A 24,296-nucleotide genomic window follows, 5' to 3' on the forward strand; every position below is an offset into this window, starting at 1 on the left:
GTCCTGCACCTGGAGCATTTCTTCTTTATTGTGTTTTGATTGCATGACTTGTGTCCGTCCACTGATTGCCCTCACGGAGCTATATTTTGTCTTTTTCTCTAGCACTTCATAGTAGTGCATTTGTTTAGTTGCTCTAGGTGTGCACCATATTTCGGCGCTCAGACGCTGACTGGGAGCCTGTACATGTTCTCCATGAAGGCTGTAATGCAGCCTGCAAGGAGAACATGCGAAGTGTGCCAAACTGTTGGGGCTGTCCAAGCAGTCATTGTGCACTTAGGAGGGTGCTACTACTCCTCCCCTGCCCCCGCCCCTTCATGCAAAGCTGCAGAAGTAGGAGAAAATAAAATGATAATAACACAAGTTATCATTTAATTTTTCCTTTTTTTTACTGCTAAAAAGCAGTGGGGCGACACTCCTCTGCCTTAGCGGAGGAGCTGCCACTGGTTCTATGCATTTCAGTTAGGAAGCTTAGCATACACTTGGGATTTAACTTTTGTGCACATAGTACTTTGTGAGGTTGCATATATGTAACATGAATTAAGAATTAAATCTCATTGTCTATCCCTGAGCATTTCTTGAGGGTTACAATAATGAGGAACACTAAGAAATCCCTCATTACCCGCAGCATATAACTGCAGGGGGTAAATATTACAGGCATCGTGCTTGTTAAGATATTGTGTGGAGCTACACATTGTTATGGGGCAATGATTAAATGCAATACACCACTGCTAGTAGCAATGACAGAGTACAACTGAGGATGAACCCATGGCTCCAAAATACAACTTATTTGAAATAGATGTCAAAATGCAATGTGCGTGATGTGTTGGAATGTATATAGTGCTTTAGTAAACAAGTTGTGAATCATGGGAGCCCTCTGCATTGCCATAGCTTAGTAACTACTGCAAGGAAAGGGTCTAAACAATAGAGGTGGCACCAGTGATTGAAGTGCTCAGCATTCCGCTGCAACCACCTAATACTAATTTTGTGCCCTGAAAGTCATTATTATTTTCAACAAATTAAGGACTGACTTGACTATTGCAGGACAGCAGAGATTACAGGCAGCACAACGTTTCCACCAGTTGTGGCAGTGGAGTTGGGTGTAAAGATTACAGACTGAAAGGCATCTAAAGTCATATTATGCATAGCACCATTTTCAGAGACAGTGTTAAGACATATATCACAAGTGTCCACCAGCTCATATCAGCAGATTAATGGCTTATATTGGTAATTTGTGGCCCATATATATATATATATAGTTATCTGACTCACATCATAGAAAGATTTGGAATATTTCCTAGATAATACATTGCTACAGTGCAGTAGAGCCATGCTTTCTATGGTAGCAATTCTGTGGCCCATCAGAGTGGATTTACCTATGGCTTATATTGTAGCATGAGCATGCCTTCTGTTGTAGAAAATTCTTGGTTAAAATTTTAGCATACATTCAGTGTCACACATTGCAGTTACTGCATGGCTCATACCTTAGGGGTCTGGCCCTTTTTTTGTAATGTTCTTGAATTCTGTCTTGGGAGGCTTCTGACCTGTAGCTTGGAAGATCCCTGACTTATATTTTAAAGATTTTGGTGCATACCTTGGAAGTTTCCTTGCTCCTGTGTTGGACATTTCATGTCTCGTGTCTTGAAAGGACCATGGCTTGATTCATTAAAAGCTACCAGCTCGATACTTGGGAGGTTTCTGGCTTATATTTTCTAGGTACCTAGTTGATATCTTGTGAGCTTCTGGTTTATATCAAGGAAGAACCTTGTTTTAGATCTCCAAATTGGAAAATCCTTCACTTGACTCTTCGAAGGTCCCTAACTCTTTTTTTGAAGGTCCATAGCTCATATCTTGGATTTTTTCTGGCTTATCTTCAAGATGACTGGAATTATGCAGCAAAAGGAGATTACATTGTGTTGTTAGGTGGACAAAATTATGAAACAAGAAATTCTAATTATGTGGTACATTCTGTATCAGTATTATTTAATGATATTGACGTATGAACAATCAATAATACTGTAAGGTTGAAGGTTTGGGTTCCCTGATTAGTTGAATTTAACACTGGAATACAGCAATTTGCAAAGAACAGGGGACCAGTTAACCTCTACAAACCTTCTGCCATTTCACGGCACCCTGTGTGGCACTTTAGTAACTTTTGATCAGTTTGAACCAGAAATATTTTTTGTTTAAATCTGCAAATTATGCAGCAGGTGATGGATTATGTGGCAATAGTGGTACATCCACTGTAGCCTTTTCAATCCTATAATTTCAGCAGCCATTCATACATCTGGATAGTGGTTGCAAGTGCTATACATACAGCTGGACAGTTTGGCTAGATAACTGCCCTAAACGCAAGTAGGGCATGAAAGTTTTGTATGACAGACTTGTTTGGTCATCCAGTGCTTGATGGCTGTAGGGCAGGCAGTTTTTTGATTTGGTGATGGATGAGAAAGAGAAGATCATTTGTGTGTCGCTGGTGTAATATTGATAGGACAAAGCCAGTAGAGGAAATGTTATCACTTATAGGGAAAGAGGCAGAAACCTAAACTAAACATTGGGCGGAGAATGCTTGGTGATGGAGATGTACAAGGCTATTGTGAGGAGCACTAGAAGCCTGGGAGCAAATGATTAGTATGCAGGAGACTCCATCCTGTGCAATGCTGGTGATGCCTTGGAAGATGAGATTTTCTGGCATGGTGGGATGGTCAACCATGTTATAGAGATGAGTGTAACCTTCAGGTGGTTGATTTGTGCAGATGTGAGTAAGATGGACATATGTGAGAACAGTGTCTCAGCGGAATGGATTAGCTGGAAACCAGTGTGCAGAGTAATTTAGGAAGAACCAAAGCTGTTTGACGGGCCTCGTTCTATTTCCAGTGGGAAAACTGTTAGTTAAAGCCTCTTGTGGAAATACCAATTCTGTGCCTTGTATTTTTTCCCTGGGGGGTTTACCTCCGCATTCTGAGTTTTTGAGGTTAGATTGAGGGATAACATCCAGAATCAGAGTTACTGCACCCAATTTTTGCATATTTTCCCTGGTTTCAACCTTTTACCCCATGCAGATTTCAGCAGGTATTACTTGGAGAAATTTGCAAAGGGAAATATTGGTTATTTTTCAGTTTATTGCAGTTATTTCAATTTATTCAATTTGGAATACTTGAAACGGACTCAAAAACTGTTTGTACCTAATACAAGTAGTTCTGAACAACCTGATTATTTATTCCCCCAAAGATTTCATGGTGTTAAGTCACTGCCCCACGGGGTCACGAAACAATCGGAGGTAGTGAGGTCAAGCTGTATCTACATTATAAAGATTTAAGAAAGAACCATGTTTTTAGCACTTTCCTGACGATAAGTAAAGAAGTTTGAGTTCGCAGAGATATAGGTAGAGCGTACAATGTTTAGCACCACAACTGAAAATCCATGCACTCCTTCCCCGCACCCCCACCCCTAACGACCAACATAGATACCATGACAAAAGCAGCCATTTCAGATCTCAATTTGAGATTAGGTACATAACGCACAAAACTTTGGGACAGGGTATTCTGTTTTAGGAATCTACAGAGATTTATGGGCCAAGCAAAGAGCTTCAAACAAAATACCAAACAACTAGGCATTCTAGCATTTTAAAGTAGAATGGAATTCTGGAGACAGGATTGTTGAGCATATATGAGTCATCTGCTCTCAGTTTATCAGGGAGAGGTATTTATATCGAAGATAAGAACATTTTGGGCTGGCGGGGGAATGGAGAATGTGGTTTAAGAGAAGGGGGAGGCAAGACAATGGCTTTACAATTCGGAGTTTAAATGGGATGAGTAGGCCACCTTAAAGGTAGGCAGACTGAGGATGACCTTGAGAGGCAAGGTGGAGTGAGTCATTTTGAGAGAAAGTAGGCAGTGTGCCAAGGAGGGTGTCCACTGTGCTGATCAATGGGTATTCTTAAGCCGAGATACGACGCAATTCAACTTTGATACGAACATTTCATTCAATGGTATTTAGATGTGGAACTAGTGCTTTATTCATTTTAAATCGATACATGAAGTCCAAGTATTTAAATGAAAATGATTTACCCCTGCTTAGCTAAAGAGTTGGACTTCGTTTCAGATCAGCTGAGTAAATGCTGTAACAATCAGCCTGCACAAACCAGTGCATATTCACTATTGCTTGTCCCCACCCTCACTTTTTTCTTAACTTCTGGATTGCGAAACCATTTACATTGTCATTGCATCACAAATAGTTACTGCTCTATGTAGAGCTTGTTTTTTGTCTATAATACAAAATTCATGGAGTGGTTTATGGGTCAGACCTTTGTTCATGATTGCATGACTTTCTTGTGCATCTCAGTTAGCTGCTCCTCATTAAATGACTTTCTCCGTATTCTTGTGTTTGTCCCGTCTCTGGAGCATTTCTTCTTTACATTGTTTCTGACTAGATGATTTATATTCTTCGACTGATGCTATATGGGGACTATCAGTGGCGGCTCACGCAGGTAACGCTGTGGGGCAGTAAGGCGGAGCGGGGGCAGGACTGGGTGGGGGGATAGTAGATTGTGACATATGCCGGGAAAGTGGAGAGCAAGGAAATAAATAAATAAAAGCACTTACTTTGCGCTCGCAGCATCGCCGACTCAGCGATGCTGCGAGTGCAAAGTAAGTGCTTTTATTTATTTATTTCCTTGCTCTCCACTTTCCCGTCATATGTCACACTCTACTATCCACCCACCCAGCCCCGCCCCCGCCTCACCGCCTCACAGCGTTACGAGTGTGAGCCGCCACTGGGGACTATTAATATTTGTCTTTAAGCTCTCTATAGGAGAGAGTTACCTTCTTCATTCCCCACACTTTATTATTCTTTTTCGAGCGCCTGGAAGCTGCACACTGCTACTAGACCCTTCCCTTGGCCATTTGTCTCAGCAGTGTCAACCCCTCCCCCAGTTATCCGGTTTTATGTTTTTTCTATCATTCTTTATTTTAGTGAGGGCCTGGCAACAGCGCACTACTGTTGTTTCGCTCACTTGTTACCATATGAATGAATGAATGAGTGTAGATTTGTAGAGCGTGGCTGTTACCTAAACTAGCATGCCCAGGTGCTGAGACAATCCAGCTCAGGCAGATATGGCAGAGTTATTGTAATAAAAGAGCCATGTGTTTAGTTGTTTTTAAAAGGAAGATTCTGATGCTACCTGATGAAGAATCATTTTAATGCTCTGCAGCTACAAGGTAGAAGGAGCGACCTTGGAGTCTAGATTCCTTAAATAGATGGATAATCATAAGTCTGATCAATGCCGTCTTATGGGGAGAAACAAGGCTTTGGAAATATTTTGGACCCACGTTTGGAATGGGGCGAAAAATAAGTACTAATGCTTTGAAGATCATTTTTTTGTGGATTGGCAGCCAGTGAAGGTCACTGAGCTATGAGATAATAGAATGGAGTTTTGGTACATTCAAGAGAAGTCTAACTGCAGTAGTCTGCACAGTTTGCAGTCACAGGATAAGGTACTTTGGAATCCCAAATTAAACGGAGTTCCCAACCGAGGGGATAAAGGGATGGACCGAAGATTTGCGAGTGGAAGAAGGCAGATTGTCCATTACTTTCCTTAAGGCCTTGAGCAGAGTGAAACATATGGCAGTGACAGACACAATCTGAGATTTAAATGACAAATCCTGATCAGCAGATTTGATGCCTATGTTTCCGATTGTTCTAGCTGAAATGAAGGCAGCACCTAGTTTGTGAGGCCACCATGATGTGGACTAAACAGAATTGAGTGAGACAAATTGGGAGAAATTCAGACTTCCCTCCCTTCAACTTGAAACAGCTTTCTTGTATTCAAGGTGCAACCGCTGGAAAAAGATGTCTGAAATTCATCTGAAAACAGACTGACATTCTCTTCTAAGGATAGAATCCGCTGGCTGGTTGTCATCAGCAAATGATACTATTTTGAGGCCAAAATATAGACCCAGCTTTGCTAATGGTTAGATATACACGTTGAAAAGAGTGGGGATCAGAGAGGAACCTTAAGGGACACCATAATTTGAGTATCTGGCGGACGATGTAAAGGAATCAAAAATAATTATATGGTAGTGGTCTGAGAGAAAGGATGCTATCCGTCTAAGAGCAGAACCTTCTATTTTGAGGTGAAGCAGACATCCCAGCAGTATTTGATGAGACACTATATCAAGGGCCATGGAGATGTCCATCAGGATCAATCACGATCCACATACTTAGGCCAGTATGCTCCAAAACTGCTCAAAGGTTGCATTTGGTGCTGTACATAAGTACATAAGACCAAATTCCAACAGGGAATTGTCCAGTAAGGAATTTGTTTCCCGACATGATGAAATATGCCAGTTGACTGATTATACCAATATCTTTATAGCAGAAGTTGGGAGAGTCTAAAATTTGACAGATCTGAGGGGTTAGAACCTTGCTTCTTAAGCAATGGTTTAACATATGCTAACTTCCATAGTGCAGGAACCGAGGCAGAATTAAGACAAAATGTTAAGAGGTGGTAAAGAGAAGAGGCAATAAGATCATTGCCTAGCTTCAAGATTGAGAAGGGGTGGCAGGGGTCCAAAGAAGACCCAAAATTGCTATTGGCCAAGGCTAATTGTATTCCTGCTATTGTTATTGGACTGAAATTGTGGAACCAGTGAGGTTGAGAAGGCAGAGTTTGGGATAGTAAAATAGAAGGAACATGTTATGGAGTTAGCATTAGAAAAGTATCATAGACTGTAGTGGTTTTGTTGTGAAAGAACGAGGGGAGTTTATCACATAGTTCTTGTGACATCTTGGCAGACTGAGGGCTGAAGACCAGAATTCATAATGATGAAGATTTCTTTGGGTGAGTTCTTGGTAACATGGAGCTTCTGCACAAAGTAAGTGATTCGGGCCTTTTTAATGAGCTATAGTAGTTTTTTAATCCAGCTCTATATAAAATTTTAGAATTTAAGTCAAAACAGGTCCTCCATTTCTGTTTCTGTCTGAGGCAGTTGGCTTGATGTGGGCGAGTCTGTTAGATGTGGAGCAATGGAGTCAACAGGAAATGATATTGGATATTGGATACAGATACATCTTCAGGTGAATTGCCAGAAAATGTGGCGATTGTTGATGCTAGCACTAGAAAAAGATTAGTTCCCATGCCTTGGGACCAGGCTCTGAAAAAAGACATGAAAGGAACTGCCAGGTTGTGCGACCAGATGAGAGAGATGAGTTGACCTGAGGGGACTTCAGGTAGAATCTAAAAAATGTAATCCAGTTTGTGACCAGCTTTACGTGCAAGAGCGGACACAAATTGTTTTAAATTGATTGCTTCGATATTTTCTATCAAGGATGCCACATAAGGATCATCAGAGTTATCAAAATGCAGAATAAAGCTCCTAACTATGGTAACGTTGGAGCATTTCAGGATGTGAGAGGAAAGCACTTCTGTTATGGTGATGATAAGTTGGCCCGAAGGTTGATAGATAAGTGCTGTGGAGAGTGAGCGTGAAGGTATCATTTTTAGTGAATGTACCCCTGCCCTCAATTTTTGTTTTTACTGGTATCTTGATTTTGTTTGTGTGCCCTGCACACAGGACAAAGGTCTGCATGCTGAGGTCTCTGGCGTGTGAAAGGTTCTGAGAACCAGAACATGGACCTGTGGTCTGGAGGGGCGCAGTAAACGTGCCTCTCTATGCACTACTGTCCCAGAACACAATCATGGTGCGGTGGTGGTAGCATACCGCTTTTCTGATCTGTAGTACAGGGCATGCCTTGGTCCTGTCCTTAAAGAGTGAGATGCCTACTAGCCTTACTGTGGTAAATTTCCACTACCATGATTTGCTCTGGCTTTGCTTTGACGCTTGTGAGTGGTGTGTGCACAGGAAGTATTTATGGTGACTGATAATCTGGATCAATGTTGAATGCAAGTGGGATCAATGTTGTATTGCCTCTGATAAAGCTTTGGCACAAGATGGACAAGGAGCAAGCTCACCAGACTAGCATAGTATACTGCTGGCATTTCTGAGGTTTGGGTTTAGTATTAGACAGTGAGGAGTGGGAGGATGGAGACAGGGCTGCTTCAGTTATACAGCAGTGACCTTTTGAGCAGAGGCCTGCTGATGTTCTCTTCTTGAGCTCCAACCTTTGGCTCGATGGAGTGTATGGGGAGATGGGGGCAGCAGTTTCCTTTGTTGTGCAGCGGGAATCATCCAGACAGGGCCTGTCTCTTTGCCTCTCCCAGAGGTGCTTCTCCCAAGACTGATGTCTGCCAGGTACAAGGTCTGCATGCATGACTGTGCTCCAGTTTGAAACATTGGACATCACTACCTTCTGTGGAAACCATCATCTGAAACAAATACTGTATTTGCTCCGCAAAGAAGAGCTACACTATGAGAGGGGACTGCTTTTGACAGATCAAGGACCTGGATGGTGGAATGAACAATCCCTGTCTGCAGCATCACTATAAAAGTGGGTCTGAAACCTCCCCACTTAGTTCCAGATTTCCCATTGAATTCCTGGGATACCGGGCTGGGGTCTCTGGCAGCAAAGATCCTGGAGAATAGGACGTCACCTGTAAAGTTTGCAATGAGCTGCTGCAGAGGTTGTGGGACCGCATTATTACAGGAGCCTGCCTGGCACCTAATGAGAGAGGTGAGTGGAAGTAATCCTGCAGGAGGACACTGAGCTGAAGGGCAACAGCCTAAAAGTGTGAACAAGTATGGGAGCGATTTAAGAGCCTACGTGAGTGCTGGAGTTGGGCCTTGTGTCTCCAATTTCTGTTAAATTACAACCAGTACTCTGCACCCAAGAAGGAAAAGGAATGATGGAGCCAATCAGAGTGCTGGAATGGGTCTCCCAGTTTGCTGAGAGTTGCTTAAACCATGACCAATGCACTGCACTAACCGTTTCATTTGTTTCAAAAATCTTTATTTCGATCACAGATCATGAAAGATACATAACAAAATATACACAGTTATAAACGTATTAAACATGATGTGATCCAATAGTTAAGACATTAAAATACATTAAAAGGAGAACAGAGGGTACAGTGTACTGTGCTAAAGTCTATCAGGGGGTCTGTTATACAAGTCTTTTCAGCACGCGACTACGAGTAAACCACAGGGAGGTTAAAAATTTTGAAAGTGCAAAGACAACAATAGGAGAAAGATCTGTCTTTAAGACTCTATAGGCAGGTTGGAAGGATCTGAAGCCCAAGTTCCTGAGTAACGGGACTAACCAACGTTTCCTGCTCCTCTCGTAGCCCTTGCAGAAGAAAACAGCGTGAACTTCATCCTCCTTCGGATGAGCACAGACAGGGCAAGTTGCTATGGTGGAGCGAGGAGACCTAGACGCTGTAAAAAATGCTAGAGGGAGGCATCCGTATCTCCATTGAAAGAATAGTTTCCTCGTTAGCAGAGGGGAGATCGCATCAAGAGTACTTTCGAGACAGTAAGAGTCTTTCACTTTCAGGAATAAGTGTGTCAGGGATCCTTCACGGCTGTCGTTGATAGCTCTTGTGAGCATCAGTTCGTAGTATGCTCTCGCGAGTACCTTCTTTGAAATCTTTGTACAGGAGTTGGAAGGATCCGTCCATAGTTCCGGGTAGCCCAGATCCTTGAGCCTTCTCTTGACATAGGTCAGCCACGGGATCCTCGTGGCATTCCGCAGCTGCAAGAATTCCTGGAGTTCCTCTCTGTAATTTAAGAGATCGGGGCTGCACCACAAACGCCTCCAAAAGGTTAGGGGTTTAAGACCTAGCTCCTCTGTTATTGGTCTTACTCCCAGATCTAATCTGAGGGGGAGTAATGGAGTGCTCTGGGGGAGGGCAGTGACCTGTCTCAGGAATTTATTTTCGGTGGACTGTAACTTTGGGAGATGAGTGTGACCCCAGAGCTCACCCCCATATGTGACACCCGCCCGTGCTTGAGTTTTATATATGTGAATAATTGGGGTTAGTGGACGATAAAAGGATTTGTTCGCCAGGCGCATAGTGCCACCCGCCAACTGTGCCAGTTTGATGGTCACTTTGGCCTGATGAGACGTCCACGATAGATGTTCGTTTAACGTGATCCCCAAATATTCAATATTGTGCACACGTTCCAGTTGTGTTGTGCCTAGCCTGGGTGGGGCTTGATTCTGGGGGTTGGGGTTCAGGATCATGAACTTAGTTTTTTGGGGGTTGATTTCCAATCCCCGATCATTACAAGAGTCTAGAAAACCGTCCAAAATGCGCTGAATCCCCATGGGGGATTTAGACAGCAGCAGGGTGTCGTCTGCAAACATGATTGCAGGCACCCTGCTGCCGGTCAATTTTGCGGCATCGGAGTTGGAGATCCTGTTTAGGTGGGCAACAACCCCGTTCACAAAGATGCAGAACAGGGTCGGTGCGAGCACGCAACCCTGTCTCACACCTCTGCGAACGGGGAACCTTTCGGTTAGTTTGCCACCTTTGCCACACCTTACGCGAGCGTAATTGTTGTGGTGGAGTCTCATCAGGATTGTCAGGATGTCAGTAGGGACATTCAACTCTTCCATGACTCTCCATAGCCTCGCTCTGGGAACCAAATCAAAGGCGGCACGTAGGTCTACAAAGATGGTATATAGACTGCCGCCCTCGATTACAGCTGTTCTCCAGTAGAGGAGATTTAACCTGAAGATTTGGTCTATGGTTGATGCACCCTCCCTGAATCCTGCCTGGTAAGGGGACAAAATTTCCATTTCTTCGGTCCAGGCCTGCAGTCGATTCAGAATCAGTCTACCGAACAATTTTTGGGATATGTCGATTAGACTGATAGGACGATAGTTGGAAGGGAGCAAGGGGGATCCCTTTTTATAAATTGGGACCACCTCTGCTCCCCTCCAAGTATCGGGCACCTCCAGTCCCCCCGCAATGGCATTGAATATTAGTGTAAGATAGGGTGCCCATATCCCGGGTTCCTGCTTAAACAGGTCACCGGGCACCCCATCAAGTCCTGGGGCTTTTCCGGCAGCTAGCCCTTTAATGGCGTCCCTCACTTCTTTTTCGGTGAAAACAACCCTAGTGGGACAGGATGAAATTGTGGGACCATCTCTGTTCTGTTCACCCCCACCCTCTGCGTACAGGGCCTCAAAGTGGGTCTGCCATACCGTAGGGGCTATATTGGGCTCTATTGCGGAGGATAAATCCTCCGTGCCGTTCGCCACTACGCGCCAAAATTTACGGGAATCTCTAGCTGTTAATGCATTAGTGAGGTTTTCCCAGTAATCGTGGTCCCATTCTGCCCTTGCGTTCTCCAGGAGGATTTTATATGATCTTCTCCTGGCGCGGATTTAATCTTTGTTGTGGTGTTCCTTTATAGCAAGTAGCAAGTGGGCCTTGGCTTCCCTGCAAGCGGCATTATACCAAGATGTCTTTGGTTTAGGGCCATTCCTTTGCCTTGCAGATGAGAATAGGTCCTGCTCTAGGGTGGTGAGGATGCCTGCATGTATTTGTGCAAGCTCTCCTATAGTAGCATCGTCTAAGACCCTAGTTCCTAGCTGGAAGGCATCCTCCAGTAATGGGATTATCCTTTCATATAGCCGGGATATTCGTTCTGGGTTGCTGGCCAGTTTCTCCCACTTGACCTTCCTACGATTAGTTTCAAGTAGGAGGCCCGTTTTATCTTTGTCCGACCCATTGATTATTGCCTCTCTCCCAGGCAGGGAATAAGTCAGTTCCAGGGAATTGTGGTCACTGTCTAATCTTGGGGTGACTTTAAAGTCGACTATTGCTGGCCACATAAACAGTTTGACCATAATATAGTCCAATCTGGATTCGCTGCCGGGTTTGTTAAAAGTATGGGTACTTGGTGTGTCTGATTTGGTACGACCGTTGCATGCCCTTAAACCAAGGTTGAGGGTGAGGGCAGTTATCTGTAGGGCTAAAGGAGTCCAGGCCCGTGGGGGTGGTGCCACCGTCTCAGGTATAAGCCAATATGAATCTTCCTCCAGGGAAGGACCATCACGTAGCCCAGGCAGTGGTTCGTATTGAGCATTGAAATCGCCTCCTACCAGGCAAGCAAGTTCGCTTGGGATTCCTTCTAAGAGCTTGGCTAGCTCATCCACTGTGCCAGATTCTTTGTGCATTGGAACCGGCCTTGAGTAGATATTGATTACTAGCAACTTCGATGAGTCCGGCCACTCGAGTGAGACAGCCAATAGATCATCAGAAGCGGTCTCTAAATAAGTAGCTTGGCAACCTAAGTCCGTGGCTACCCATGTAGTTAGTCCCCCAGATGGCCTACCCCTTCCCCCCCATTTAGCTGCTTTAAAGAAGGAGGCAAAACCCGGGAATGCTGTTTCTTCGCGCGCCCAAGTTTCTTGTAGAAGAATTATATTTTTTGATCTGATGTATGTACCCCATTCTGTGCAATCTATTTTGCTAGCAAGGCCTGCCACATTCCAAGAAATCACTGTTATTTCTAGTGGTTGGGTGGAGGCCGTGCCCATAAAAACCGAGTTGGTAGTAGTACACTCGTGGGGCGGCCGTGGATTTGTGGGGACGAGGAACGTACCCTTGGGTCTGTTATCAGGGGAAGGAGAGGAAGGCGTAACGCTTGGGACCTGTCTGGGATCAACTGTGCCAGGTGCTAAAAAATAAGTATCAGCAGCTGTGGCGAATTTGGGCTCGTTTGTGGGAGATATTTGAGTTGCGCTCCCCTCATCAACCGCATGTCAGTCTACCATTTCAAGACTGCTGTATCGGTTATGGGTAGATAAATAGGCGGGGTAGTGTATTCTATGTGGCCCTGGAATTCCCCTCCTGTGTCCACCACCTCCCCCCCTCCTTCTTGTGACAGTTTCCCAGCCGGCCTCATCCCCATATGTAGGGAACTGCTCTGTTGGTCTTTCCCTGTGTGACGGATAGTTGTTCTCCCTGTGACAATTTTCCCAACCCTCCAGCAACTCCTGGTGGTACCTCCACCTGTGGTCCTCAAGGTTATACAGATTTGAGGGGTAAAAAAATGAGAGGGGTAATGGTTGGATGATGCTCGCAAAATCCTCATCAGCAGCACAGGTACAGATATATGCGGCTGTATTCGGATCTCTGAAGGTGACCAGAATACAGTCACCTCTAATGGATTTCTTAGTGTAGCCCACCCACGTTGCCCTCCTAGCCATGGATATATCGCTAGTAGTTCCTCTCGGTAGCGGTCTGTTTACGGAGAGCCAGTTGATTACTTTGTTTTTGAGTGAAGTGGTGGATTCAAATGTGGTGGAATTTAGTTCAGGAACCCCCGCCAGAACTAGAGTGTAGGGTGCTGCTTCTGGGGGGAGGTTTATGGATTTAGGTTTGGGAGTAGTATTAGGTTTCTCTCCAGTAGTAGGAAGATCTCTCTTAGCTTTAGCCGGAGGCTGAATATTATCTTTCAGTGGAAGGGTTGATTTTGGGGTAGCAGTTGCCGTTTGTTGGGTAGGGATAGGGGCCTTGTTTGCAACTAGTGATGCCGGAGCGTTGATTGGTGCAGGTTGTGAGGGTTTGGGATTAGTTTGTGGGGGTTTATTAATTATTGTTGTGGGAGGACCATTGCCTTTGGTGGATTTTGGTCCTGGTCCCTCTCTTGTTGTTTTGGTCCCACTGTTAACAATTTTCCTTGAGTCGGCAAGTTGCACGGTTGCCTTTTCGATGCTAACTAGTCTAGCTTCGATCTTGATAAGTCTTGCCTCAAGGGGGCTCAGCAGAGACCTAACTAGTGTGCCTATATCCTCTAAAGTGATGTCGTCTGAGGTAGTGTCTAATGGTGCGTTGCTGCTGAGTTGTGGTAGTGAGGTTGAATTGATCATTCTAGGGGGAGATGGCGGTCCTAATATATTCACAATAGGGTCAGAGGAAGCACCTTTCTCCCTTTTGCCTCTGACTTGCTTGGATTTCGGAGTTTTGGTCCTATGATCTTCTTTATTTTGAAGCCCCTGCTTCTTTTTAGGAATAGCCCCTTCCCTAGTACCCCTATTGCTATCTAAGTTGGTTCCTACAACTTTGGCTGTCTCAATGTTCTCTGTGGTTATAAGCTGGAGAATTTGGGTGTTAGGTAGGGCCATAAGGATCATGTCCTCAAAGTCACTCGGGACCTCAATAGTGAGCTCGGGGTTGGTGGGATTAGTGACTAGGAGTGGACATGTTGCCTGGTCTGTGCTATGGCTGTTTGGAAGACCAGATCTGTTTTCTGGGGTTCTAGCTTGGGCCATAGGGCCCATTGAAGACCTCCTTACCCAGTCTATTTCTTGTGAGATTCTGCGCTCCAGAACCTCGATTTCCTCAATCAAAAGGGAGCCAGCTTTAGCAAAGTAAGTGTCAATAGGGCCTTTAACAGCCCCGGATGCAGCTAGTGAAGAAGTTTTGCTCCTGGTTTCCCGTGTACACATTTTACTAATGGTTCAAAGACCTTTGGATACAGGCAAAGAGGGGGGGCCCGGACCGGACTCTCACGTACTCGAACGGCCTCAAACGGCCCGCTCTTTGCCCGGTCTTCGCCCCGTGCTCCGTCCCACGCGCGTCCCGCGTCACGGTGGTGCTGAGGCCAATGAAGTACAAGAGGGCTGGGGGCGTGGCCGCCGGGGGAAGAGGCAGCAGCTGTGAAGAGCTGGGGCTGCTGGTCCTCGCAGTCCCCCGGTAGGCTCCACGCACTGTGCACTTTTAAGTTAACTCGACCTGGGAGCGCGTTATCCCTCCACCGGCTGTGGAGCCGCTCACACCAGGGAGCAGAGGGTCACAGGGCAGATGAGCAGCACCCGCGAAGCGGGTGTCGCGAAAGGTAGCAGAGTTAGCAGGGCTGGAGACAACGAAAGTCTGTCTCTCTCCTCACACGCGAAGGGAAAATCCAAAGGCACCCACTCAGCAGACACACCCAGGCGTTGATAAGGCTGAAGGCTGGGGGCGTGGCCGCCGGGGGAAGAGGCAGCAGCTGTGAAGAGCTGGGGCTGCTGGTCCTCGCAGTCCCCCGGTAGGCTCCACGCACTGTGCACTTTTAAGTTAACTCGACCTGGGAGCGCGTTATCCCTCCACCGGCTGTGGAGCCGCTCACACCAGGGAGCAGAGGGTCACAGGGCAGATGAGCGGCACCCGCGAAGCGGGTGTCGCGAAAGGTAGCAGAGTTAGCAGGGCTGGAGACAATGAAAGTCTGTCTCTCTCCTCACACGCGAAGGGAAAATCCAAAGGCACTAACCAAAAAGATGAAAGCTTGATTGTGTCTGTGGTCTCCAAAGACTGTGCCTGACATCTGGCATCCTGTGCTGACTCTGCTGGTAAGCGAGGATTGTAAAAGACCAAAGCTTCACTGGTACCGGAGAGTAGGCTTTTCACTTTTTTGGGAGGCAGGTTGTTGCTTTGATCCTGTTTCTCCATTGCAGCTTCAACTGCTGACCTGTCGTGGTGTGCATGGAACTCCCAAAGATCTTCGGAGGAAGGTGGAGGCTATTGCACATACCACTGGCGTAACACAGGCCCCTGCAGCCCCAGGGGCCCCATAGCTCCGAGGGGCCCCCTCAGCACAGTACTCTGGCCAGAGGGCTCCAGATTGAGTCCGGAGGGGGGCCCTCAACATGCCTTGCAGGGGGGGCCCCCTCAAGTTTCGTTATGCCAGTGGCACACATACTCCTGATTGAGGGCCCTGCTCTGGGGCCCTCTCTACTGCTACGTTTGGGTGACTCTCATACCTTTGAGCTTTTACTCACCAGACCTTGGGACTATTTTCGATTTCCGAAAACATATGGTGTGGTTTGCCAGGGACTGTGGCCTATTGAAGAACCGACCTATTGACCACAGACACAAATGTCTGCTTGCACTCTTTCACAGTGAGACTGCACCTGTGAGTCTGATACATGTTTACCTATAGAAGCCTGTGCCCACAGGCATATTATTTTGGGAGGTCTTTTTTTGGGTAATAAAGTGCTTCCCTGTAACAACACTGGAATAGAGAATCATTTATGCATGCTATTTGGTGATTGTTGAGCTTTGAGCCTCTGCCCCCCACATTACCACCCTGAGAATCTATGCTCTGCTCTCCCCATTACCCTGAGAGCCAGGTGCTGAAAGGGTGTACTTGGTGTTTAGTTTGCAGTTCCATGGGAGGTGAGGGTAAAAGGCGTTTATTCACCACTGTTGTGGCCCAGTAAACCCTGCTTCCTTCATGGCCCCTGAAAGGGTTCTTAGAACTATAATTCATGTCGTTTTATTTGTTGGAGAGAGAGAGACTGTGTGTGAGAGAGGTGCAAGTATGTAAGCCACTCGTTATCGATATTATTTTTGCCACATAGGCAGATGATTCAGATATTTTTTTGATTTTCATGTGCTTGTACAGTTTAAACATCCTGTGTTCATTTGGCTTAGAAGAACATCTGCTTGAAATCTGAAGAAATCGCTTTCAGGGCTTTTGATTTTGTAATCGCCCACGCTAGCTTAACCTAAATAAAATAAAGTTGTACACACTGCAGCAATACGCATTGTACAATATTTACGGTACCTTTATAACTAATGTCATGAAAAAACGCAATGGTACTAAAAAAAAACAGAGCCTTCAGGGAAGCCTGAATGCTAATGTCAATTTCCTGAATGCATATCTTCCATCAAGATCAAATGTGCGTTTTCACCTACCTGACTTTCCTTGGAGAATTTATGACCGACCTAGAGTCCAGGCCAGCAGAGGCAGGAAGGAGGGCAAGGAAAATCTGGTTTGAACTGTGAGAGGCCGAGGTTAATATTTGACAGGATCCCCCGCAGACTGGCTGAGAGGTCATTGGAATCCGCATTTTAAAAGCATTTTAGCTTGCAGAGTATAAATCTTGCCGCCACAATAAAATGTATACTGAACCTTAACAATTCCGAGCCACCTCGAGTGCCCATTAGGGTTTGACGAACATATACTTCTCTGTCCTATAAATGCATTCTCCAGCGCTGCTTGTCACTCCAGATATGAGCGTATTAGCAACGTACAAGTTCCAGGGAGCAATAAAAGGTTAGGTTCATTATGTTCTCAGAATGTTCAAGGTAAATGGAAGGCGAAGTGCACTTTGGAACCTTCCCACAGGCTGCCTGCCTCCTTGCTGACCCTTCCTGGTGTCAGCCGGTTTGGAGTCACATGTTTCCTTTATTGCACCTGCAGGAGATTTGCTTTCTGTCGCTTGCTTCGCTTTTAAAGGTTGTTGTAACCTGTGTGTGTTTTATGAATCAGTCGATGGCGAGAACCGTTTCTGCTGGTTTTGCAGGGTTCTAAAATGGCCGATTGCTGGACTGCAGTTGGAATCTGATAGTTACAATCCGATGATTACTCTCCATTTCCTTCATTACATCATTGGAAATCAAGTGTGCGTGCGCACCACTTTCATTCACAACGCACAGTTCAGTACTGCCTCATATTTGAAAAAAGGAAATGATCATAGAAACAAATTAAAGGAAAAACACACCTTAACTCTGTATCACGAATAAAGGCGTGTCTGTGCTTCTGATGCCTATTCTAATAAGACTCAAGTACATTATAATATTCCCACCATCTCCCCCAAATCCTGCAGGGCTTTTGGGGACACTCCTTTGCTGTGAATATGGGTTCCTGTAGTTCACATACTAGTCAATCGCCCCTCTCCACTCAGCTCGTGCGGAGGCGCGGGCCGGTTTCCAATGGCGTGCAAGCTCCCTCTTTGCAACCGTGACCCCCCCCCCCCTTTGCTACCATTTTAAACCATAATATCTGAACCTTGATTCCTACATTTCTAACATTTCTTTGGATACCCTCTCTCCAAAATTTGTGCTACGGCCATGCAGCAATTCATTTTTTTCACACCATCCTTTTACAGCAGCCAGTTCTGCAGTGGTCGATCTTTGAGGTACATCTCTATGTGCGCCAATTAGACCAATATCATATATAGGTTTACCATACCTTAGAGACCTTTGTTATCTCCACACGGCAAGTGAAAGGAGCTTTGCATTACCAAAAAGGACCATGACAGTAACCAAGGCCATCATGTCCATAACACTGACCCTGAAAGTTGTAATCCTTATTCACTGCCAGGAAATATGGTAGCAACTTCCACTTCCACTACATCCTCTCATATTAAAATAAAATCATCATGCACTTTCCTGAAGTGTTTCAGTTGAATATGTGTGTAACATATTGTGTGTAGTGTCTGGGTTGTGCAATGTGAAACCCAGATATGTTTGCCACTTCTTGAATGCCATGTCCTCTGTCTGTTCCAAATTCCTCACCCAACAGGATCTCAAGTCATTTAATATAATGTTAATTAGCCCAACTCTGTTCAACATCTACATGGCACTGCTCGCCCACGTCGCACGACTGCACTACCTCAACATCATCTCTTACGCCGATGACACCCAGCTTATCCTCTCCCTCACCAAGGACCCCCACACCGCCAAAACCATGCTCCACGAAGGAATGAAGGCCGTCGCCGAATGGATGAGGAACAGCTGACTGAAGCTAAACTCGGACAAAATGGAGGTCCTCATCCTCGGAGCCACCCCTTGGCCTAGGACGACTCCTGGTGGCCGAACGCACTGGGAACAGCTCCAACACCCACCGACCACGCACGCAACCTAGGGGTCATCCTCGACTCCACCCTCTCCATGACTAAGCAGGTCAACGCCGTCTCTTCCTCCTGTTTCAACACCCTCTGCATGCTCTGCAAGATCTACAAGTGGATCCCCACCGAAACAAGGAGAACGGTCACCCAGGCCCTCGTCAGCAGCAGGCTGGACTACGGAAACGACCTCTACGCAGGAGCCTCGGCCAAACTCCTGAAACGACTTCAATGCACCCAGAACGCCTCTGCACGCCTGATCTTCGACATCCCTCACCGCAGCCATATCACACCCCACCTGAGAGACCTGCACTGGCTCCCTGTCAACAAGAGGATACCCTTCAAGCTCCTCACCCACACACACAAGGCACTCCACAACACCGGACCAGCGTACCTCAACAGACGACTCAGCTTCTACACCCGCACCCGCCAGCTCCGCTCAGCCGACCTCGCCCTTGCCACAGTCCCCTGCATTCGAAGAGCGACCTCCGGGGCAGATCATTCTCCCACCTCGCCGCCAAGACCTGGAACACCTTCCCCATACACCTACGGCAGACTCAAGACTTGCTGACCTTCAGAAGACTCCTCAAGACCTGGCTTTTCGAGCAGTAGCAGCTCCCCCCACCCCCCAGCACCTTGAGACCCTCACGGGTAAGTAGTGCGCTTTACAAATGCTATGATTGATCGATTAATTAAAAGTGTCACTAGTCATATAAGAGTAGATTTCCCTAGGAAATCCTTCTAGTCTGTTCCACCAACTGATGTTTTCCATGCTCTTACCATCATTTTGTTGTGTTACAGTAACATTTGCTACACTCTGCCTGCTGTTGTGTATCCCTATTCCCCGGCATGTGCCACTCTATTTTCATAGAGGGGCTCCTGTAGTGGCACAAAAGCTCACTGATTCACATCTACCCATTGTGAGGCACAGTAGCAGCTATGCTCACCTTGCAATGCTAAACCACTGCAATAGACTCTATAGGGCATTCTTAATAAAATTCTCGGCAGGACACAATCCAACAGAAGTAACTGTGGTGCCTCACCTATCGTTTTTGAAAACCAAAACTGGACTCCAGTATGGCATCTTCTGGAGTATATGTAAGAATGTGGGGAGGACATATTTCAGAGTGTTGCTCGACCCGAAAGAGAAAGTTGGAACTTTATCCAGTGTTGCACATCATCTTAAAAGTTTGTGATAACCATCATGTTGTTCAAATGCATAAATTCTTCTCTGTCACCTGAAATTCCAGATATATAAAATTCTACCTTTCAAGCTGAAAAAGGCACCGGAAGCTACGTTTTGGTGCGCGTTCTGTGAGCAGGTACACAAATAAATTAGTCCAGTTTATATTTAACCCAGAATATCTCCCATCAAGCATCAGCACAGGAAGTTACATCACTTGATCTCCCATCAGCCACCTACACAGGAAGTGACATCACTGAATTTCCCATCATCCATTAGGACTGGAAGTGACATTACTGGTTTTCCCTCCAAAATAGTCTTTAAAAAAAGAAGCCAAGCAAGAGTACTTCATTTCCTGTCACTCATAAGGACAGGAAGTGACATCACTGGATCGGCCATCATCCACCTACACCAGAAGTGACATCACGGAATTTCCCATCATCCATCTGGACTGGAAGTGACATTACTGGTTTTCCCTCCAAAATAGTCTTTAAAAGAAGAAGCCAAGCAAGAGGACTTAATTTCCATCACCCATCAGCACAGGAAGTGACATCACAGGATCTCCCATCATCCACCTACACAGGAAGTGACCACTAAATTTCCCATCATCTATCTGGCAGGAAGTGACATGACTGGTTTTCCTGCCAAAACCATCTCTAAAAGAAGAAGCCAAGCAAGAGGACTTAATTTTCCATCACCCATCAGCACCAGAAGTGACATTACTGGATCTCCAAAGAGCCACCTACACAGGAAGTGGCATCACTGAATTTCCCATCAGCTATCTGTACAGGAAGTGACATTGCTGGTTTTCCCACCAAAACAGTCTCCCTCCAGGACCTACTTACCGGCATCTGCACCACGGGCACGCAGCAGATTCGCTAAAGGCAAGCTCATCTCTGCCTGTCCGTGCCTGGATCGTGCCCCGTACCAGGCAGGTGGGTCCAGTCACCATCCAGCGATACTTTGCAGCACTCCTCAGATCACTAGACTCCAGACTCTGTTCCCTCAACTGCTGCAGTACCTCCCTTCATACCACGGTAGGAGCTTTAACCTGCACCCACTGCCGGTTCTCCAGTATGCACCCACACACATCCTGCACGATAATACTAACCGTGCCTTCAACACCCCTCCCAACACACACGGCACACATGCTCCAGCAGCACCTGCACCCCCACTCTAAACTGCATGCCACAGCAAACCTGCACGTCAAGACCCATTTGCATGCATGCTGCTCAACACGCGATCAGTCAGCGGAAACACAATCTGCTTAGTAGCGACGCACCCAACATCCTCTTTATCACAGAGACCTGACAACCCCTCATCAGCTCCTGACATCGCCACAGCCATCCCCGTGGGCTACAAGATCGCTTAACAGCACCGCCTTACAAGCCAGGAGGAGGACTTGTTATTATCTACAAGGAATCCATCAAATGCACAACATCCATAGAAAACGACGCCCCATTCTCGTCAAGCTACAAATCTCCGAAAACTTCACCCTGAACAGAACCCTCAACTTCTGATCACCCAGACCCCAACCTACCTTTACCAACCTCATCACCAACTTCTTCGCTCAGCTCACCATCGACTCCAAAGCTTAATTTCTTCTCGGTGACCTCAACTTTTACCTGGAAGACCGAAATCACCCCTACTCCACAGCACTCCTCTAATGCTTTAGCAACATCGGACTCACTCAGTTAGTCTCAGAACCAACATGCACCACAGGACACACACTGGACCCCATCTTTACCACAAGTGACAGCATCAAATACAACTCAGACACAACGCTTACTTGGTCCGACCACTCCATCATCCACTTCCAAATGAACACACTTCAAGTCGACACCCCTTTTCAGCATTCCAAGTCGCAGCTGGGGCAAAATCACAGAAGCAGACTGGCTTATGCCCTCAGCACTGATCAACCTAGCCCCACAGATAACCTTGAGAAGGACATCAACAACTTCAACAATTGGGTCTAGAACTGTGTGGACTCCCTCGCACCCATCAAACCCAACAAGCATAGTGGATCATACAAGAAGGCCAGCTGGTACACAGAAGACCTATGAGACACCAAACGACACTGTAAACAGCTAGAAAGCTGGATCCGATAATTCCTCACCGGAAGAAGCCAAAGGATCAGACTCCCACCCTTCCTCTCCGACCCCACGAAAATCACCTGCGGAGTCCCACAGGGTTCATCCCTGAGCCCCACCCTCTTCAACATCTACATGGCCCCCTCGCAGCCATCGTCCAACAAAACAGACTCAACATGGTATCCTACGCCGACGACACCCAGCTCATCCTCTCCCTCACCAAAGACCCCACCACTGCCAAACTCAACTTCCAGAAAGGAATGCAAGACGTCTCAGTCTGGATGAGCATCAGCTGCCTGAAGCTCAACGCCGAGAAGACAGAAGTCCTTGTCCTCGGTACCATCCCTTCTGCATGGGACAGCACCTGGTGGCCGACCGCCCTCGGAAGCCCACCTACCCCCTCAGACCATGCCAAGAACCTCGGCATCGTACTCGACTCACCATGAACCGACAGGTCAACGCCATCACCTCCAGCTGCTTCAACACCCTCCGCATCCTCCACAAGACCTTCTAGTGGATCCCCCCTGAGTCAAGGAAGACAGCCACCCACGCACTTATCACCAGCAGACTGGACTATGGAAACGCACTCTAGGCCGGCATCAACAAGTCCCTACTCCGCAAACTCCAGACAATACAGAGCACCGCATCCAGATTCGTCCTCGGCATTCCCCGACACGAACACATCAGTCAACACCTACGAAGTCTCCACTAGCTCCCCATGGAGAAAAGAGTCACTTTCAAAATCCTCACTCACGCCTACAAATGCCTACACAACAACGGCCCCATTTACCTCAACGACAGAATCAACTTCCATGTACCCAAAAGAAACCTCCGATCTTCCAACCTCGCACTGGCCGGAACCCCACACATCCACAGAGCCAGAACCGGTGGAAGATCCTTCTCTCACATTGCAGCCAAGACCTGGAACGAGCTACCGGCAGACATCAGACGCGCCCCCTCCCTGAACACCTTCAGGAAGACCCTCAAGACCTGGCTCTTTGGGTAAACAGATCTGCGGACACCCCTCCCCCTCAGCGCCTTGAGACCCTCACGGCTGAGTAGCATGCTTACAATTCCCTGATTGATTGAGAAAGGAAATGGAGAGCCAGACACCACACCATCGACAGAACTACCTACCAGGCTGCACTCTGACGCTATCACCAGCAAATAAGAGAGACTGAGAAAAAAGCTCAAGTGGACCACAGCGTTGGAAGCTCCAACATCTGCAAGGAGATCTTCTTGATAGGCAAGAATTTCACCTTGCCCTTAGCCACTGTCACCAACATTTCTGCCTCCCAACAACTCTGCAACAACCTATTCAACTTCTTCTACAGCAAAACCGCAAACATCTGCAGTAACTTTGCACACCAACCCAACCCCAGAGTACTCATTGCTAACCTACCCACCACCAACCAAGAAGGTCACCTGACCAGATAGATAACCCTCACCAGAAACAACACAGCAGCAATCATGCGGACCACTCACTCAAGGCCCCCAATCAGCACCACCCCACCCACATCATCAACACCTTCATCACGCCTTCCACTTTCCCAGATGAATGGAAACTTGCAGAAATCAGCGCCCTCCTCAAGAAGCCCACAGCCTGACCAAATCAACTGAGCAACTTCCGACCCAACTCACTGCTTCCGTATCCAGCAAAATTTATTGAGAAGGCCATCAATAAGCAAATCACATTTGACCTCAAACTTCACCATCTTCTAGACAACATTCTATCAGGGTTCAGAAAGAACCACAGCACCAAAACAGCACTCATCGCGGCCACCAATGACATTCGAATCATCCTGGACTGAGGAGAAACAGCGACCTTCATCCCGTTGGACCTCTCTGCAGCCTTCGAGACTGTCTCCCATAACACCCTCATTAGAAGACTCCACGAGATTGGCATACAATGATCCTCTCTTGCATGGACCTGTTCCTTCCACATAGGAAGAACCTAAACGGTCAGGCTGCCAAACGTCACATCAGAGATCAAGAAATTGTGATGTGGAGTCCCACGGGATCGTCCCTCAGCCCCCCCCCCCCCCCCTTTTCAACATGACACCGCTCGCGAACATCATCCGATCACAAGACATCACCGTCATCTCCTACACCAATGACACCCAGCTCATCCTCTTCCTGATGGACAAAACAACCACTGCCAGAACTAACTTCACCAACTGCATGACCATGCTAGCAGACTGGATAATGCGAACCAACTGCCTGCAGCTCACCTCCAACAAGACGGAAATACTGATATTCGGCAACAAGACCTCCCCATGAGACTCCACCTGGTGGCCATCAGAGCTAGGATCAACACCCACAGACCACGCAAAAAATCTAGGGATTATTCTAGATGATAAGCTCAACGTGATTGCTCAAGTTACCGCAGTGTGCACCTATTTACACATCCTACGCATGGTGCGATAAATCTTCAAATGGTTACCTCAGAACACCAGATGGACTGTCACGCAAGCACTCATCATCATCAGCAGGCTGGACTACGG

General features: G+C 46.7%; 1 long non-coding RNA gene across 1 annotated transcript in view; it reads right to left on the reverse strand.

Annotated features, from left to right (window-relative positions):
- LOC146805704 (uncharacterized) overlaps positions 1 to 16,633 on the reverse strand; it is a 127,703-nt gene extending 111,070 nt beyond the window's left edge. The window contains exon 1 of the long non-coding RNA XR_014967495.1: positions 16,586 to 16,633. This is a non-coding gene — a long non-coding RNA (uncharacterized LOC146805704). The remainder of the gene's footprint in view (positions 1 to 16,585) is intronic.
- Positions 16,634 to 24,296: the final 7,663 nt, after the last annotated feature.

Source organism: Triturus cristatus, chromosome 8 (assembly GCF_964204655.1).
Source record: "Triturus cristatus chromosome 8, aTriCri1.1, whole genome shotgun sequence".
NCBI classification, from domain to species: domain Eukaryota; kingdom Metazoa; phylum Chordata; class Amphibia; order Caudata; family Salamandridae; genus Triturus; species Triturus cristatus.